The following is a 20,719-nucleotide window of genomic DNA, read 5'->3' as shown; positions in this document are numbered from 1 at the left end:
CTTTGTAGAGCCAATTTAAGCCAGTTTCCACTTCAGAGCAACGGAAACAAAGTTCTAAGAAGTTATAATTTGAACCAGTTGAGTTCCACAGTGGAACTTTACAAAGAAAAACTCATTGTTATTATAGCTTATCTTCAATATGTAATTTGATTGATGATATACAAAATACAGAACCAGTTATTTTGAATATTATATGAACCTATAGGGCTTCCTACCCATTATAATTACTTGCAAGTAATAAACAGATGTATATTCTAATATGTGAGGTCACTATGATATCCAAATGATAAGGGGGCCTATTCTTACAACTACCATTTTGTTTTTAATCAGTATGCCGTGTAGCACCTTCCTCGGCTGATTTTTACTCCATATGTCACACTACATATTTTTCTCACTATTCTGATACTATGCATATCAATCCACAGCGATGTGCAGGCCTATGATGGCAGAGGCCTTCTCTGTTCATGACTTTATCTCCACTGCTATGTCCTATCTCTGACCGGCACATGATAGGTAAGAATATCTGCTGAATAAATGAATGAATTGATTGGTAGAGAAAGTCCAATGATTGAAAGTTTTCAGGATTCTACTCAAGATTTCACAGCAATCACTAAAATCAGAAACAAGGACGATGTACATACAAACCTGGCATTAAAAAAAAAAAAAGCTGCACCTCATTTAATAAGCATTAAAAGTGTGTTTCAGGTATGTTGTAACTTAGTATAAATAATTAAGAAACTATCTTGCTAGCAGTTTAGCTAATAAGAAATGGTAACTTCCCTCAGAGTCAAATGAGGCTGCCATTAATGAACCTGATTGTAAGGAGTAAACTCATCCCTAAAAGTCCCAGAGAAGACACTTTCCAACAGTGCAATGAACTATGATGGTTTTCCTTGCCTATTTTGGAAATCCAATTCTTATTGAGAATTTCTTTTAAAATATTTAGAAGTGGTCACAGGGAATTTATACTCCCATATAGGTGTACTTTTATTTTCAACAACTTTTCATGTTTGTTTATTTTTATGGTTACTGTATCATAAAAGGAATGTGAGAAATCATTTTATTTTTATTTATTTATTTTAAAGATTTATTTATTTGAGAGGGAGAGCACAAGCTGGGGGACAGGCAGAGGGGGAGAGAGACTTGCAAGCAGACTCCCTGCTGAGCACAAAGCCTGACATTGGGCTTGATCCCAGAACCCTGAGATCATGACCTGAGCTAAAAATCAAGACTTTGCTACCCAACTGATTGAGCCACCCAGGCGCCCCAAGAAATCATTTTACATCCACTGAAGAAACAACTTAAGAGAAAATTGGTACCTGTTTAGCAGATATGGGCTGGACAGTAGGAAGACAGCCAACTCAGATGAATTTAATAATCCAGATTTACAGTATACGGTATTAAAAGCCATTAGAAAATAGTCTGGGTTTTTTCATTTGGCCTTGATTATATAAAGACAGTAGTAAATTAAGCTTTAATGATCTATTAAACATTGAGTTATCTTGGGGGGCATGGTAGATTGCTGACTTATTAACAAAAAGTCTCTTTCTGATAGTCTGATAGTGAGTTCCACGGAGGTCAATGGCTTTGTCATCCATAACATCAAGCATGAATCTGAGATCATAATCAGTTCTCAATAAATATTTATGGAATGAACATTGCATAACTGATTTAATAATGAAACATCTTTGCAACTAAGGCTATAAGCTTTGAATTCAGAGCTAGACTAGATATTTTGGTCCCTAAAATTCATTTTCTTCATTGATCTCCCTTTATTCTTTGTTAGCTCTGAGAGAAATTCAGTATCTGGAGCCAACAAAGGAAAGAGAAATGTACAAAATAGTATTTTTAATACATGAGTCCATATGACCTTTAAGAAGAGTCCAAGTTCAATTGGCTGAAGTTTTTTGTGGGCAAAGCATTTTCTCAAGGTCAGAAGAGTTCAAAGAACACAGCAAACTTTAAGGAACATGCCAGTGAATTTTGTGAAAGTTGTTTTTGTGTGTGTGCAAAGACACAAGGTTTGGCTGGTCATTCTGGTCTCCAGATGGTCATAGGATGCAGCCAGTAATGACCATGGAACATCCTGAAACAGATCGTTAGTTTAATCAAGCAACATAGTCTCATCTGTCCGCTAGTTAGAGAGAACTGGTTAAAAACGTTGAGTGTTCCCCATCATTCCTACTACAAACCCAGGCTAAGTGACTATTGTTTTTCAGCTGAATTACTGTAAAGACTTTCTAACTAGTTGCCTCTTTAATAATCTTGCTTCCCTAAAATCTATTTACGCTGCAGCCTTACACATCACTTTAAAACCTAATTTGGTTCTTGCCACTTCCAGCCTTAGAGAAATTCTTGGCTTCCCACGATAGTTAGGATACAATACAAAAAATTTTACCCTAGCCCTCAAGGCCTTGCCTGATTAAGACTTTACCTTCTTCAATTGTTTTTTATGCCACTGTCCCTATGACTTAATGCTCCACTACACTGAGCCCTGGTGGTCCCTCAAAGCCCCATGTTCCTTCTATGTTAGGGTTTTCTTCCCCTGTGTTCTTCCCTCTCCCTACAACATGCTTCTTCACAATTCAGTACTACACATACTATTCTAGACACCTCTTTAAGTGTTAGGAGGCAGCTGTCAGTCATTACGTTTTCTAGGCCAGGCTGGTAATGCTTCATGACAGAGGCAATTCTCAAATTTGAAGATGGGTAAGTATCCCTAGGCAGACAAGTATGACAAAAGTATAACCTCAGAAGAGGGAAGAGAACAGATAAAAATATAGAGGCAAGAAACCATTTGGCATAGAAAGAGAGTGACATTTGTTAAAGTAAGGAAAAAGAGACTGGGGATGAAGTTTTGAGAGACGCGATCTCTGCTTAGGACATATTGAGCTCGATTGATCTGGGGCTGCAGATGGAGACAAAGCGTGAAGACGGAACTGGCCATGTGGCCACAGGCTACATACAGAAAAGGCAGGAAGGATACACAGGTCTAGGGGTTTTGCACACATACTCTTTCCTAGAGAAATATTGTGGAGTAATAAAAAAAAGCAATGCCAGCATATAAATAGCAGGCACCCATCAAGAAGAATAAAGGAGTGATCAGAGAAATTTTCTGGCAACAAGGGAGGGAAGAGGGAAGAAGGAAGTGTCCACAGCAGAAGCACAACAGATAATTTAAGGTGAGAACTAAAAAGAGCAAGGGATTTGGAAATAGATAAGTCCTTGATAAGTTTTACCAGAGAAGTGTAAGAAACCAAGCTAAAAGGAAAGAAGTTAGAAACTGAAGAGAAAATGGGATATAAGGAAAAGCATAACCAGACTGAAGCCCATTTCTTCGTGGCGCTCAGCTATGAACAAGAGAGCAGGGGTAGAGAAACAGGGCAGCCAGCTAGGAAGGGAGTGTGGAGTTGAGGAAAAGTACTTTATTTATATTTTTTCATAGTAGTGAGATAAAATGTGCTTTATAGGGGGAAGAAGGGTGATACTGAAATATAGTTTTTTAAGGAAACAATCCATGACACAAAATATTACAAGAGAGAATAGGGGACCCACTTTTGAACCAAAGAAAACAACTTCCAGTGAAGGGGCAAACTCTTGAGATAAGAAAAATGAACCATGAGCTGGTTAAACACCTATTTACTGCGATTCTCTGTGAGGGAGGAGACGCGGTCACTGCTAAGAGGCCAGAGGATGTGAAAAGTAGAAACTTAATCTCAGTCACTTTACTGATAGACCTGATGGTGCAAAACCATAGTGGTTTTCTATGTCAAGGGTTCCAAGTCAGGAGGACTTGCTCCACACATAAAATACTCAGGGCTGTGACATTTCTACAGTTTAATGCACATGGCCTGGTCTAGTCTCTCCTGGACCAGAAATAGGGCTGCAAGACAAGAGGAGGAGGTTTGAAAGTCAAGGATGTGAAAGGAGCTGGGACAGCAGGTGAGATTGTCTCTGAGGTGACAGGTCCTCATAGTGATGGGTTCTTTTCTGATGTAGGCCTTGACACTGCCTTCTTTTTGCCATTAGAGTGCATTTTAGGAATCACTAGAATTCTAGGCACTACCTGGTAATGCTTCACTGTACCTCACATTTGAACTTCTAAGCGTTTTCCAATAATTGTTTAATTTCGAAAAGATGAGACCTTTTAGGGGAGGGGTGATATAGAATTTAATATCATTAAACAGCCATGCCATCCCTATAGTTCTCACTGAGAAATAAGTTACAAGTTTTAAAAATATACTTACCCAGTGTATTTAGCATACATTTGATAGACACATTTCGTTTAAATCAATAGATTATAGCTGTACATGATTCCTTACCTCACATATCTCTAAACCTACGCTTATCTCCTACATTTAATGGTTTGCAAACTTTCTTCAAAGTAACAAAATTTCTTAAACCTCGCTTTTTGTTATTTTGCCCTTTTTCCCCCCTTGCCTCTAACTTTCTGCCTTTGCGTGTGTTATCCTGCTGAGTTAACAGTGTTCTGGACACAAAGTCAGCACTAAATATGTGCTGATTGACCCAAATCCCAAAGCAAGATGCTTCAGTCATGGGGTCAAATCAGGAAAATGACGCTGCCAATTTAAAGCTGTCTTCCTGGTTGCCTGAAGCCACCCACTCCTGGCTGAACTGTGTGTGTGAGCAAAATGCCTCGCAGCATTGCTCACAGCAGCTGTGCTATCGCTGGAGGGCTGTAGGAGGGAGAGTTTACCAAAATACAGAAATCTCTAGCTGGGGTTTGCTTTGTCTCCAGCTGCTAATCTTAATTACACTGTCAACCTAAAGGCATCATAGGTGCACATCATTTCTTTTCTTTACAATTGCTTCAGTACAGAAACAAAAATTCCTGGGACAAGGCCAAAGGGTGAAAGCTAATGACAGGATAAGTTGGTCAAGGCAACTATATTTAAACATCTATTTTTTATAGTCCGTTAAGAAGAGTTTTTTAGGTGTTTCTATCATAAATAGTAAGCTGAGGGCTTTCCCTTTCTATGTATTTCTGGCAGAGTAATGCTACGTCATTACTCAGCGGTGTTGTATTTTTAGCAAACCGTCTGACTTTAAATGTTATTGATTTTTCCTAGAAAGTTATTAGTTCATTTAGTATATAGTTTTTAAAACTCTGCCTGTTGTTTCATGTGCAAATTTTTTTTTAAACTATATATGGCTTTTTTAAAACAACGTTTGGGGGGGGGTACCTGGATGGTTCAGTCGGTTAAGCGTCTGCCTTTGGCTTAGGTCATGATCCCAAGGTCCTGGGACCAAGTCCCACATGGGGGGGGGGTTCCCTGCTCAGCGGGGAGCCTGCTTTTCCCTCTCCCTCTACCCCTCCCCCCTGCTCCTGCTCTCTCTTGCTCTCTCCCTAAAATCTTAAAAAAAAAAAATGTTTGGAAGACTAGCATTTTCAATAAGAACGTGTCTAGAACACAATGGTACACAAGACAGACTATATTCTTGCCCAAATCGGAGTTCATCTATCAGTGGGGAAGGTTTTATTTTGGTTTTGGTTTTGTTTTTATTTATTTATTTGCCACAGGGGGACAGAGAGAATCAGAGAGAGCAAGCACAAGCAGGGGGAGCGGCAGAGGGAGAGGGAAAAGAGGCTCCCGCTGAGCAGGGAGCCCGAGCCGGGGCTCAATCCCCACCCTGGAATGATGACTGGAGCCGAAGGCAGCCGCTTAACTGACTGGCCCACTCAGGCACTCTGGGGGAAGATATTTTAGAAAAACAGTAAAATGACAAGTAATTTTAGGTGGGGATCAGCATTATGAAGAAAGCTGTGTGAGGATAACGTGATGGGGCATGAGCGGGAGGTGTGGAGAAGGCGTTAGAGATCAGGATGAAGCAAGGGGCTGAGACGTGAGGTCTGGGCAAGCTGACTCAAGCAGAGGGAAAGCAACTGCACAGCCCTTGAAATGGGAAGAACTGTGCACAGTGTTTACGGAACAGCAAGAGAGCCAGGGTACCTGGTGCTATGTGAATGTGGGAGAAGCTGGTGGCATGCACGGTAGGATAATGCTGGGCTTTTTAAGTAATGGTGAGAACTCTGGATTGGTTCCACATGTCTAAGTGGGGAGCTGTCTTAGTCAGCCCAGGCTCCCCTAACAAAATACTACAGACCACGTGGCTTCAACAACAGAAATTTAGTTTCTCACAGTTCTGAAGGCTGGCAGCTCCAAGTCAGGGTGTCAGCGTGGCCGTTTTCCGGGGAGGACTCCCTTCCTGGCTTGCAGATGGCCACCTTCTCACTACGTCATACAGAGCTTTTCATCAGTTTGTGCTCACAAAGGGGAAAGAGCCAGAGAGCAAGGGACCTCGTGCAAGTGCAAGCAAGCGCTGGTATCTTTTTTTTTCCAGCTTTGAGAATATAACTGACATATGATACTGTGTGAGTTTAAGGTATACAACATGATGATTTGATATACTTACATACTGCGAAATTATTACCAAAATAGGGTTAATTAACACCTGTTACTTCACATAATTACCACGTGTGTGTGTGTATGTGTGTGGTGAGATCATTTAAGATCTACTCCTGTAGCAATGTTCAAATATATCATACAGTGTTGTCAATTACAGTCTCTATGCTATACGGTAGATCCCCAGAACGTATTCATCTTCTAAGTAGTAGTTTGTACCCTTTGACTGACATCTTCCCATTTTTCACACGCCCCAGCCCCTGGCAACTACCATTCTACTCTGTTTCTATGCATTCAGCTTTTTTAGTTTACATATAAAAGTGAGATCAAACAGTATACTTTCTCTGTCTGGCTTATCTCACTTAGCATAATGCCCACAAGATCCACCCATGTTGTCACAAACGCAGAATTTCCTTCCTTCCTGTGGCTGAATAATATTTCACAGTGCATGTGTCTGCGTCTGTGTCAGTGTGCGCACACACCCATACCACATCTTCGTCCAATCATCCATAGACAGTCACTTAGGTTGTTCCTATATCCTGGCTAATGTCAATAATGCTGCAGTGAACATGGGGATGCAGATATCTCTTTGAGATCCTATTTTCATTTCCACTGGATATACATACCAGAAGGGGAATTACTGGATCACATGATAGTTCTACTTTTAATCTTTTGAGGAACCTCCATACTGTTTTCCAGCAGCTGTAACAATTTACATTCCCACCAACAGTGTATAAGTGTTCCTTTTCCTCTACAACCTCACCAACACTTGTTATTTCTTGTCTTTTTAACAACAGCCATTCTAAAGGTGTGACGCAATATCTCATTGTGGTTTTTATTTGCATTTCCCTGATTATCAGTGATGTTTAACACCACCTCACATACCTCTTGGTCACTTGTATGTCTTCTTTAGAAAAACATCTATTCAGATCCTCTGTTCATTTTTATTTGGATTAGTTTTTTGCTTTTTGGTTTTTTTGCTGTTGCATTATATGAGTTCCTTATACACTTTGGATATTAACCCCTTATCAAATTTATGATTTACAAATATTTTCTCTCATTCTATAGGTTACCTTTTCACTTCATGATTTCTTTTGCTGTGCAGGTTTTCAGTTTGATGTCGTCCCACTTGTTGATTTTTGCTTCTGTTGCTTATGCTTTTGGTATCATATCCAAAAAATCGTTGCCAAGACAAATGTAAAGAAGCCTTTTCCCAGGGCGCCCGGGTGGCTCCGTTGGTTCAGCGTCTGCCTTCGACTCAGGTCATGATCCCAAGGTCCTGGGACCAAGCCCTGCAGCTGGCTCCCTGCTCAGTGGGGTGCTTCTCCTTCTCCCTCTGCCCGTCCCCCCTGCTTGTGCTCTCCCACTCTCTCTCGCTCGCTCTCAAATAAATAAATGAAATCTTAAGAGAAAAAAAACAGAAGCAGCTTTTTCCCTGTTTTATTTTATGAGTTTTCAGCTTCAGGTCTTGTATAGTTACGTCTTTAATGCATTTTAAGGTAATTTTTGTGATTGGTGTAACATGAGGTTGAATTTCATTCTTTCATGTCATTATCCAGTTTTCCAAACACCATTTATTAAAGAGACTATCTTCTCCCCATTGAGTATTCTTGGTTCCCTTGTAAAATATTTATTGACTATATATGCAAGGGTTTATTTCTGGGTTCCTGACCCTGTTACTTTGGCCTACGTATCTATTTTTATAACAGTACCATATTGTTTTGATTACTATAGCTTCCTAATATTCTTTGGGATCAGGAAGTATGATGCCTCCAGCTTTGTTCTTTCACAGGATTGCTTTGGCTATTTGGGGTCTTTTGTGGTTCCATATGGATTTTAGTATTTTCTATTTCTGTGAAAAATGCCACTGGAATTTCTATAGGGACTGTTTTAAATCTACAGATGGCTTTAGGTAGTATGGACATTTTAACAATATTGTTTCAATCCATGAACACAGGATAGCTTTCCATTTGTTTATGTCCTCTTTAATTTCTTTCATTAAAATCTTAAGAGTTTTAGTGTACAGATCTTTCACCCCCTAGGTTAAAATTTTTCCTAATTATTTTATTTTTGATGCTATTTTAAATGGGATTGTGTTATTTCTTTTTCAGGTTGTTGTTAATGGTATCTCTTTTTATAAAAATACTAATCACATCAGATCATGGCCCCATTCTTAGGACTTCATTTAAACTTAATTACTCAGCACCCATCTTCAGATATAGCCATATGGGATTTTAAAACTTTAACATACAAATTTTGGGGTGTGTGTGTGGTGGGGGGAAGACACAAACATTCAGTCCATAACAGGAATGATATGGTCTGACTTAAATTTTTTAAACATCACTTTGGCTGCTGTGTACTGAACAGACCATATGGGGAAAGAATGAAAAGAGAGAAACTAGTTACAGGTCTAGGGCAATGGTCCAGGTAAGAGATGATGAAGGCTCTGATGAGGTAGAAATTGGGGTGATATGTGGATTCAGATCAAATTCTGAAAGCAAAGCTGAAGGACTTACTAGATGTGGGTCTATAATGATGAGAGAAAGTAAGGTTTTGGGTCTGAGCAACGGGGAGCATGGTGGCATCATAAATAAAGATAGGACTTAGGGAGGAATGGTGGAAAAAGCAGGAGTTATATTTTGGACATGTTAAGAGACACCTATCAGACAGCTATTTGGTGCTTTGGAGTAAGCAATCAGATGAATGTTCAATTTGTGGAATGTCGATTCATAAACACCTTTCATAAAAGCATCTATTTCAAGGTTACTTATTACTTAGTTATAAGCACTTAAAATAATGCTAATTGAATTAGACAGGACAGTAGCATATAGAGTAGGTCACAGAATCACTGGGAGAGCTGAAGAACCAGCATTCAGCTTAAATAACCAAGGAAATCTTCCCAAAAGACCCAAACCAGAACTGGCTCTGAGAAACAAAACAGAACAGAACAAAACAAACACTAAATACCTTTTAGTATGATACTGCCTCCCCCGCTGCCCCCCAACCCCAGGCTTGAACCAGCAACATTTAAGTTTCCATACTGTCTGGAGACCAGCTAGCTTCCTGGTGGCCTGTTGATTATATTGGACTCCTTCTACAATGGAGAGTGCAATTATTTGGGGATAATGATGATTAATAATTATTAATCAGATGATTATTCTGTATTTGTGTCTGCCCACCATGTTTCTGCCAGAATTACCAAAGATCAAATATATTCTCTATATGAAGTATGACACAATGTAACTTTTTTTGAAGATTTATTTATTTATTTGAGGGAAAGGGCAAGCAGGGTGGGGTAAGAAGGAGAGCGAGAGTCTCAAGGAGACTCTGCGCTGAGCGCAGAGCCTGAGGCAGGGCTCAATCTCACAATTCTGAGGTTGTGACCTGAGCCAAAACCAGGAGTCAGACACAACTGACTGCACCACCCAGGTGCCCTGACACAACACAACTTCTGATCAAGAAACTTTTTTATGGTGAAGAAGAAAATGGATTAATGTGTATGGAATCACTGGCTTTACCATATATTCCCATTATCCAGAAGCAGTTGACCTTAATAAAATTTTGCAATGTCAGTTTGAAGACAACACTCCATGAAGCTGGGGCACTACTCTAAGATATGGTGTGTGCTCTGAACCACCACAGTTCCGTAACCATTTCTGGGACTGACAATTCCACAGCCAGAATGCGTGAATCTGGTAAGCAAGGGGCAGAAATGGGAGGGATACCTCAAACAAATTCAACTGATGCCTCACAAAAATTCTCATCCTACTCCAGTCATTTCAGGCTTCACTGGTGTGGGGGCTCTGACTGGGCAAGGGAGGGCTACTCCCACAGGGCATCAAGTAAAGACTGGCTTAACTGAAAGTTGAGATTGCTACTTCTTCGTTTACGATTCTGAAGCCACAGATCAGCAGTGAAAACGAGGATTATGGTATGACAAGAAGGACTGGTGCTAGCTATAAGGGGGAAAGAGTGTTGCTATTATACAATGAGGGTAAAAAAGTGTTACTGGAAGTTTTCTGAGGTACTCTTACTACTGCCATTTCCAGTGATAAAAGTTAAAGGAAATCCACAACCACACAGTACAGGAAATATGGGCAAGGGGTCAGCTTTCTCAGGGATGAAGTTATAGGTAAACCTTGGTTGAGGGCAAAAGAAAGGTGAAACTGACGAAGGAAGCAAGTCAAAACACAAATAGAGCACAAAGATGAATTGCAAAAGCACGAACTGAAGCATCTATCCATATTTTCTTTCACATGTGTATTTGTATATTCTATCACGTTTTCCTGTATTTTCCTCCATTACTCCAGTGATTTACGTAGGGTATTTTAGTGGTGGTTAACTTTTAAATATTAGTGCATAGTTCATAGGATATTGAGACAAGACAATGGAACAACTCCAGGAGAACTGCACATCTTCCAGAAAGCTTGGACTGCAATCTGGAAAAGACTTCAGCTCATTCCCTTTATATGGGGAAGAAAAGTTACTTTAGGTTAAGAGCAAGCATTGTTTTTCTGGAACTTTAAGTATGAAGAGAAGCTTGTAGCTGATGCCGATCTGCCAAAGGCTGGGCTTACAGTGGACATCTGTGATTCATTCTGGCTACACAGCAACAACCCCCTTTCTATATTTGGGAAATTCTCCACTTAGAAGTCTGGACGTGGAGCAGAGAGCCTATTGTTACAGAGACTGAGAACACTAGGTACTTAGCAGCTTCCCTTGAAGACAGATTTCATCAGACTTAGGTTCAGAGCTAGACTTTTGACCAAGGAGTTAGTGACGCAAGAAACCAAGAACAGAAGTTGTGTGTGTGTGTGTGTGTGTGTGTGTGTGTGTGTGTGTGAGAGAGAGAGAGAGAGAGAGAGAGAGAGAGAAGACAGACCAACTGCCCTTGACAATGACAACAATTAGTTCCTTGTGAAAACCAAAGCTAAGAGTCTGGAGCTTTTCCTTTGGATTCTTAGCCTGAAACTGGGCTCTCCAGCCCTCCCAGCGTGTCTGTAACCTATCCAATATCCTTTTAATAAACCCCTTTTCTGTTTAACTCTAGCTAGAGCTGATGGAAATCAAGAATCCTACCTAACACAGCATCTCTCAAGCTAGCTCCTGATATTTTGCCAATGTTGTGAATTCTTTTTTTTAAAAATACTTTTAAAAGTATCGACTGGGTGGCACAGTCGATAAACATCTGCCTTTGGCTCAGGGCGTGATCCCAGCGTTATGGGATCGAGCCCCACATCAGGCTCCTCCGCTGGGAGCCTGCTTCTTCCTCTCCCACTCCCCCTGCTTGGGTTCCCTCTCTTGCTGGCTGTCTCTCTCTCTCTATCAAATAAATAAATAAAATCGTTAAATAAATAAATAAATAAATAAATAAATAAAATACTTTTCAAACAATCCCTTCATTAAAAATCTATTTTTAAAAGCCGGTCATGGACCTCAGGTAAAGTTATACTATTCCTAAAATTTAAAACACTGAAAATAATATGTGCTTTTATCAATCCTTTCAGGAGCTCCAGGTGGAGGCTCACCAAGTTGAGATGAAGTACACACTATGGAACAGAACCTCCGAATTCGTTAAAAGGTCCAACAAAGGGAATACAGTCAATGGTACTGTAATGGCGTTGCATGGTGACGGATGGTAGCTACACTCGTGGTGAGCACAGGGTAAAGTGCAGACTTGTCAAATCACTGTGTCGCACACCTGAAACTAATGTAACATTGTGTGTCAACTACACTTCAATTAAAAAAGCTTCATCAATTCAAATGAAATAGGAAAAACTGTCCAAATCAATGTAAAATATAATTTTTATAGCAATGAGCTTTTATCATTTCTAAGAACATATAGTAAGTAACTATATCTAAACCAACAAAGTACTACTAGAAATGCTGGGAACTACCAGAAATGAGTAGAAATTTGCCAAGCTACATTTATGGAGTACATGATCATGCACTCGAGTTTTGCTGGAACAAATCCACATCATTCAGGATTCTTTCTGTTTCAAATAAGAGAAACTCAATTCAACTGGCTTAAATTTTAAAAAGGGAACGTACTGGCACACAGAATTGAAAAATCCAGTTAGTGTGGCTTTAGGTATTGCTAGATGTAGGGGCCCAAAAAGCACCTGGACCCAAACTTCCCTTCTCCACTCTTGGCTATACTTTCCCCAGCACTGGTTCCATTCTCAGGCAAGCCTTCCCCTTACTGCTAGCAAGATGGCTGCCACAAGTTCTGGGCCCACATCTCATCCTTCAGCAATCCTGTCAAGAAAAGAATTGTTCCCAACAGTTTCTCAAGAACTACTAGGACTGGGGGTGCCTGAATGGCTCAGTCAGTTAAGCATCTGACTCTTGATCTCAGCTCAGGTCTCGATCTCGGGGTTGTAAGCTCAACCCCAGTGTTGGGCTCCAATGCTGGGTGTGGAGCCTACTTTAAAAAACAAACCTGAGGGGCGCCTGGGTGGCGCAGTCGTTCAGCGTCTGCCTTCGGCTCAGGGCGTGATCCCGGCGTTATGGGATCGAGTCCCACATCAGACTCCTCCGCTGGGAGCCTGCTTCTTCCTCTCCCACTCCCCCTGCTTGTGTTCCCTCTCTCGCTGGCTGGCTGTCTCTGTCAAATAAATAAATAAAATATTTAAAAAACAAAACAAAACAAAAACAAAACAAAAACAAGCAAACAAACAAAAAACGCTATTAGGACTGATTTAGATTTGCCTGGCATGACCCATGTGCCCTCCTTGGCTAAGAAACATGCAAGGCACTGAATGTCTATATCAGAACTACATTCTCATTGCCGGAGCTGAGGACGACGTTGGCTCTATCAAACTTCAAACCTTAGAGAGGTGGAAAAGAAGCTGTTCCACAAAGAACACAGGCAGGCTGTTACCAAAATGAGGAATGGAAGATGGCCAGGCAGAAATAACGGCCACTTCACCGGAGGACGCTGCATTCCCAGCACCACGTGGAGCATCAAGCATCAAGCTCCCCTCCGACCCCACCGACCCACCCAACTTTGACTTGCACGCTGCTCGTGTCACTGTTTTCTTTCTCACTGTGCAATCTGTTCTCTGCCAGTAAGTGTTCAAATTCTTCCTCGAATTAAAATGTGCTTCCCCGGATTTTAAAAAACATGAATCTGTCTATGCTCTGCTCTCTGCAGTACGGCATTTGCCCCTTCCTGCTTAAAAATGATGCTCTTTCAAGTATTTGAGGTCGGATATCATGCAAACCATGCTTCCCATTCAGTGTTCTGGCTTCCTCAGCCATTTGTCAAGCACATCATCCACGACCTTCACTGTCCTAGATGCTTCCTTAAGACCTTTTCTCACTCATCTTTGTTTTTTGTTTTTCTTTTACTTAGCATATCATAAAAATATGCTTCTGGGGCGCCTGGGTGGCACAGCGGTTAAGCGTCTGCCTTCGGCTCAGGCCGTGATCCCGGCGTTCTGGGATGGAGCCCCACATCAGGCTTCTCTGCTATGAGCCTGCTTCTTCCTCTCCCACTCCCCCTGCTTGTGTTCCCTCTCTCGCTGGCTGTCTCTATCTCTGTCAAATAAATAAATAGAACCTTTAAAAAAATATATGCTTCTATAAAAGAACGTGGGGGGAGTAAATAAAACAAGGAAACACGATTATACCATGTAATACAGCCTATCACTTTGTCAACTGTGACACATCTTTAAAAAAAAAAAAAAGATTTACCCATTTGAGAGAGAGAGAGAGAGACAGAGAGAGAGCAAGCAAGTGGGGGTAGCAGCAAAGAGAGAGGGAGAGGAGATTCCCCACTGGGCAGGGGGCCCAACACAGGGTTTGATCCCACCACCCCTAGTTCACAACTCAAGTTGAAACCAAGAGTCAGAAGCTTAAGCGACTGAGCCACCCAGGTGCCCCAATCACGGCCCTTCTTTCTATAAGCAGCCCAGTTTGATTAGAATACCAATCCTTGGATAGAGAGGTAATTGGATGCAAGAGGCGATCCTTATATTTTGTCCTGAATAGAGTGACCACAGACAGCACTGCCTAGGATAGTCCCAAATTATATGCCTTTCATGCTAGTGTAATTATTAATGGTGCCCCTTTTCACTTTACGAATCTCATTTGGTCATCCTAGTCCTGAACCACTTACCTGTGGTACAGGCATACTAAGCTATGAACTACTTGAGAGACTATGTTTTATTTGACTTTGTAGTCTGAGAACTTAACTCAGTTCCAGGTACGCAGTGGATATTTAATACACACTTACTGAATAAGGGGATGAATAAATCCAATCACTGTTTTAAGCTTAAACACAAAACTCTGCCTATGTCATTAGAAAGTACACCTATAACTGGCAGATGCATGCTTTCAAACAAGCGATGTTTAAGTGCTTAAAATAGCTCTCTATGGGGCGCCTGGGTGGCTCAATCGGTTAAACGTCAGACTCTTGACTTATTTCAGGTCATGATCTCTGGGTCTCGATATCAAGCCCCCCCGTCGGGATCTGTGCTGGGCATGGATCCTGCTTGAGATTCTCTCTCTCCCTCTCCCACTTCTCCCCTCCCCCTCTCTTAATAAAAAATACATATATTAAAATAGCTCTCTATGTATTTTCTAAGATAGCCCTAATATTTCATAGACAATGCCACAGTGAATAGCCAAATAAACAAAGTTTAACTGTAAAACGTTAACAGAGCATCCACATGGAAACACAGTTTTATAGATGGTAAATATTAAATAAATACTGGTAGAATGAAGACTGTCTTAAAAATATTTAATTATCAATGTAAAATTACGATGATAAAGCAGATACTGAATAAAATAAACTCTACAGATTTGGTCTTAGGTATTAATGAGCTTAGCTTAACGCAGACAGTGCAAGTATATAATCAGCAAAATGTTGGTTAAATAAAATGCTTAGGGAAAGCAGCAAGCTAAAATCACAGAACTGCCCCTCAAAAGGATGACAGAGATGACTAAGCTCAATCCACTCTTTGTTTGCAAAGGAGAAAACTTGGATCAGGATAGCTTTTGTTCAAGGCTGCAGGGTTAGTTACTAGCAGAAAGAGCTACCAACACAGGTCTTAAAGCAGAAAGTGCAGTGACTTTTGTTTAACACGATTTTCTGTGTTAATGGAGTTAATCAGAAAAACACGTTAGCAATCTTTGCTATTTTGCTTTTATAGAAGAAAGGCTGATCTACTGATTTGGTATCTCAACTGACTTTATTTTCCTAAACAGCTTTAGGAGGGCTCTAAATATAAAGGGATCCCATTCCAACCACGAGTTTCCCTGTAGTAGTTTAGAGGGAGCTCTATGTAGGGTGGCCAGATGATTTCTCACCCAACGTGAAACATTTTTGAGAAAGAGGGTTCTATTAATAATTATGCTGGAACAACAAGACTAAACCAGGATTGTCCCAGGCAAACCAGGATTTACTGTCACCCTAGACAACTGTGTACTTGTTCTGTAGTTTAATTGTTTTCTCTTAGGAAACTGTGGACAAGCATCCTGATAAGGAAGTTGAGGGTAGGGGCTGGGTTGTATTTGCGTATTCAGGATGTACCTTAAATAATAAGTGAGCTACAGGATTTGGGTTTGGGCCAAACAAACTGCACGTTTAGAATTAACACACCCAAAAATTATACATCTGCTATATGATTCGGGGGCATTGGGGTTAGTAACTGTAACATGAACGAGGTCTCAAAATAGGTTGGGAAAAATACAAGTTGTTTTGAGACACCTCAAAACCTCTCCAATCCCATTACTAATCATGAAAGCAATGCAAATGTTTTTGTTTTCTTCTTGACTGGGGTCACATTCCATTGTAGGATGATGTAAGAGTTTTAATCAAGCATAGAATAGTAATGAGCTCCAGTTCTAAAACCTTCCCTTTGGTCACACATAACTGGCACTCAGAATCTAAGGACATAGAACCATTTGATTTGCAAAGTTAATTGTACACCTGTTTACTTTTGGCATATTTTTTAAGAGGTTAAACTGGAAAAGCAAAGAGTAGGTTATGGTCCACTTGTCCAAGAAAAAGTCCAGAGGCCAAGAGTCTTCTAGTATTTTTCCTATTACATTGCAATATGGAAGCTTGGCCACCACAGCTGTCCCCTGCAAACAGCTGGTGCCTCTTGACCTTTGCTTGTAGCCAGTATTGTTCAGCTGGGCAACACATTAGAATTACTTGGAAGGTCTTCTAGAAATCCTGATGCGCAGGCCATACCTCAAATCAATTAAATTATCAATCTCTGGTGGTGGAACCCAGGCATCAGTATATTTAACACTTGAAAAGATAATTTCAACGTGTAGGTGATGTTGAGAACCACTAATATAGACTCAGCTTAGAATCATCTATGGGCTGACAAGAAAAGTTCTATTCCAATGCTTCAAGGAGTCAAAATCAAGTTACAAAGCTAGAATGACTTACTAGTTCAGGTAACTGATCTTCCAGACTTGAGGACCAAAGTAAGAAGAGGAAGAATTAGTTTTGGACTTAGGTAGGGTTTGTTTTGTTTTAAGTAGGCTCCATACTCAGTGTGTAGCCCCACACGGGGCTTGAACTCATAACTCCAAGATCAAGACCTGAGCTGAGATCAATAGTCTGCTGCTTAAGTGACCGAGCCACGCAGGCAGCCCAGGTAGGGTTTATTTTTATACCAGGATCAGTACTTACATCAGCTGTATGACCTTGGGCATTTTCTTCTCACTAGGCCTCACCTTGCTCATCTGCAGGATGGACAAACAACACGTGTTGCTCAGCGGCTACTCCTGCTTGCTTTGTTAATGAAACCAAACCTTCTCTCCCACATACCCTAGCTTTGGAAGCTCCTATTTTTAGAAATATCTAAAGTCCTATCTTGATAACCTTATATTTTAGAGTTTGGCCTCTGCCTTGTTCATGTGGATGCTTTCTCAATGATGACAATCTTTCCTTGACACCTGCCCAGTGTTGGTGTTCTGCTACCCAATGACAGACTGTCCTGATCTTATTTGTCTCTGTACATACACTGTATGCTGCCCCTTGTACATTTCTTGTTTCTCAGCCTCTGCCACAGGACTGCTGGCACATTCTAGAACTTCTTCCTGCACATCAGTGACAGCTGTCACCTCTATGTACAGGTACTGGGCACCAAGTTCCATAGACCTGACTAGACTTCCTCTTAGTACCTCTAATTGGACTATCACCCCAAATTCCGTCTCAAGCCTAGGGAATGTACTGGGTTTGTTCATTAAACCAATATTTGTGGGGCATTTACCAAATCCAAGCACTCTGACTCTGCACTCACAGGCTTTTTAAAGAATAGTGGGGGAAGAGTGAAAACAAAAGGCATTAGAAAAGGGACAATTTCAGGCCTTGACCATCCCTATATCCTCTTTTCTCATCAGAGCCTAACACTTATATATTTATTTTTATCACAAAACAGGGTCACTGTTAAAATTTTTTTATTTGGGGAAAGGGGATGGCAAGGAGAATGATGACTGGCTCTTTAAGTTATGTTGGATCCTCACGTTTTGTTCTACATGTTGGATTTGGATTATTGTTTTCCTAATTTTTCAAAGTTCATTTCCTACGCCTTGGCATAGTGCACGCACACACTCAGTTCTAGTTTGGGAGCGTGTCTGTGAATCTAAAGCGAACTCCACACTTAGAAACAATTTAGTATGCTGTATGGATAAGGTAGCCTCTGACTCTCTAAAAACTAATCTGGCTTCATCTGTCATTTTCTATGAAGACTTTGCACGTATGTAAGCAAACAAGTCTCAAAGAGAGACGAAATTTGGCGGCCTTTCTAGCAACCCACATTATAGAGCCATCGGGGAGGATGTTATCTAAAACTGCCCTGGTGACTGCTCACCAGTCCTGATTCCCCTCTGTGCCTTCCTAACGATCTGTATGTTTTCTGTGGCTGCCAGCAACTTCCTGTTACCTCCAAGAGGAATGAAAATGACTGATTCTACCGGAGGCAAGTGAGAAGTTACATACGGCCCATCGGAGTGGTGATGATGGTGGTGGTGATGGTGATGGTGATGGTGATGGTGATGGTGATGGTGATGGTGATGGTGATGGTGATGATGAAGAGGACTGTTGCTGTTTTAGCACTTTATAGAATCCAGAAGTAATTTGCTGCCTCCTGACCAGTCTACTTATGAGCAGTTAACCTTGAAGTTGTCTGATCTGCTTTGTGGCGATCAGGGCTACCTTAGAAAAATTATAAGGGAGAAAAAGGTTCAGTTTAGTAAATCTGTCTCCACTATTACGTATCCAGTCTCCTTGCGCTGGTTTCCTAGGGTGCCCTCTGCTGGGCTCCAACCAGGTCTGCAGATTCTGGGCAATAGGCCATGAAACCCATGCCTCAATTCTCATTAAAAATTTACCGTTTTTTGTCGTATGTCAACAGAATCCCAGTACTTGTTTTCCAAGCTGACAATTAATCCAGGTAAATTAACCTCTATCAATGAGTAAATGCATATTATTGTATAAATGGGGGGGAAATGCCCCACTCAGATCACTTACGTGTACATCTTCACAGTGACTTTACAGACATAACTGTCCTACTTAGTGTCTAATTCATTGGTGACAAATGGTGGGAATGGAGGCCAGGCATACGGGGAAGGCTATGTTCTGAGAAATCAAAGGGGAAAATATTTTCCAACAGTCCGAACCTTATGGCTTCCCTCAAATTAAACTGTGTGGGCAGCTGTCTCCTCTAGCTATCTATATGATCAACCCCCACAGAGGTGATTTTCATTCAAGAACGAGCAACATTGTTTACTTTTAAGTTTTTATGAAGAATGCCTCGTGCTCTCTGGAGGGTATTATCTAAATCCTGGTAACAAGTAGGTGGCACTGTTTAGTGGATAAGTCTCTTCATAAAGATGTGTATAGGGTATATATTCATTGGCATGACCTCTACTGCCCTATGCACTTTCTTGTCTACTGAAATCAGTTGGGCAATCCCCTGTCTGTAAGCGCATTTCCCAAGAACCGGTTAGAGCCAGTCTTCATAAGAGGAACCTATGATGAAACCAGCTCCAGAGGATATTTACTTGGTTCAAGTTCTACTGATACACTTACTGGAAATTGAAAATGCTTTCTTTTGGCTCCCACCTACCCCCTTGAAATCCTGAGACCCTTAGGGCTCAGTAAGAATTAGACAGAGAAGGGAGTTGACAGCTGGGACAGACCTGCATTTTTCTGTAAGCTTTCCCATTGTTGAAGCTGGTGTTGAATGTATGTGTTTCAAGATCAGCTAAATTAATAAAATACTATCAAGGTAAACATGTACCCCAAATTGGGAACTTGGGGACTATAGCACAAATTTTTTGAAGGCTCACCTTTGTTTTTAAAATTTAATGTGACATATCCATATTCAAGACAAAAATAGTATTTTAGGTTGCTTTCCAGTCAAGTTATTAAATCTTCAGTTAAATAAATCTTTCAGTAAGAAACATTACCTTTATCTTATGGCTCCTGATCTAAAATGTTATCTCCAGGGATATACGTATACAAATTTGAAAAACACAAGCTCACAGGAACAGGGAGGGAGAGGATCTAGTCTAAGAAGAATGTGTATTAATGATCAGCCCGTAAGAGAGATTTGTCGTGGATGACTTTCATGGGGAACAGTGGCATCTGATGATTAGACCTAGTGCGTACTTGTAATGAGATAGGGATGTTGAAAAGAAAATAAACTCAAAATACAGAGTCATCAAGATAGATGTGGAAGAGGCAGAAATGTGATTGAGCTAATGCAGATTTGCTGGGTTCTTTAAAGACCTACTGTTATCGCAGATGCACTTAGTAAACAGTACGGCAAATAAAGAAGAAAATTCTGCATATGAATTTTGGCATGATAGTATCTTCTCCTTCCTTTCTGAAATTTTACAGTGAATAACCTTTAAATGTTCAAAGTGGCATATATTCTTATCACTAGTGGTTTACATTTATTATTTGCAGTATACTTACCCCAGAGGTTAATGTGTCTATGTATTATTTGAAATACACAGCATGTTTTCTAAGAGAAAGCATCTTATTAGCAGTGATTTTTTTCCTGTCCACTTCCAAAGTATATTTGACACACAAGATATCTGGAATGGGTAAGGGATAAGGAGTGAGCCTGACTATCTGCATTTTTTTTTTTTCGCTAACACATTTGATGCAAATGATCTAAACAACACTGTGAGAAATTCTATTATAAGAAGCTGAAGACCCTTTTGATTAGAGCAAGAGACTGAGGACACCGGCTGAAAGCTCAGGACCAGGTTGCAAGGGGGTATATATGAAAGTTAAGCCAGCTGTCTAGCCCACAATT

At 40.6% G+C, this 20,719-nt stretch overlaps 1 long non-coding RNA gene across 1 annotated transcript in view; it reads left to right on the top strand.

The window, feature by feature from the left end:
* The window catches only part of LOC105240301, a 74,642-nt gene extending 54,214 nt beyond the window's left edge, over window positions 1–20,428 (top strand). The window contains exons 12-15 of the long non-coding RNA XR_004624136.1: window positions 426–513; window positions 9,964–10,120; window positions 11,933–12,089; window positions 18,321–20,428. This is a non-coding gene — a long non-coding RNA (uncharacterized LOC105240301). The remainder of the gene's footprint in view (window positions 1–425; window positions 514–9,963; window positions 10,121–11,932; window positions 12,090–18,320) is intronic.
* The last annotated feature ends 291 nt before the right edge of the window (window positions 20,429–20,719 follow it).

The sequence above is a fragment of the Ailuropoda melanoleuca genome, chromosome 3, assembly GCF_002007445.2.
Source record: "Ailuropoda melanoleuca isolate Jingjing chromosome 3, ASM200744v2, whole genome shotgun sequence".
Lineage (NCBI taxonomy): Eukaryota > Metazoa > Chordata > Mammalia > Carnivora > Ursidae > Ailuropoda > Ailuropoda melanoleuca.
The sequence above is the reverse complement of the archived record's forward strand: the minus strand, read 5'-3'. Positions and strand labels throughout refer to the sequence as shown.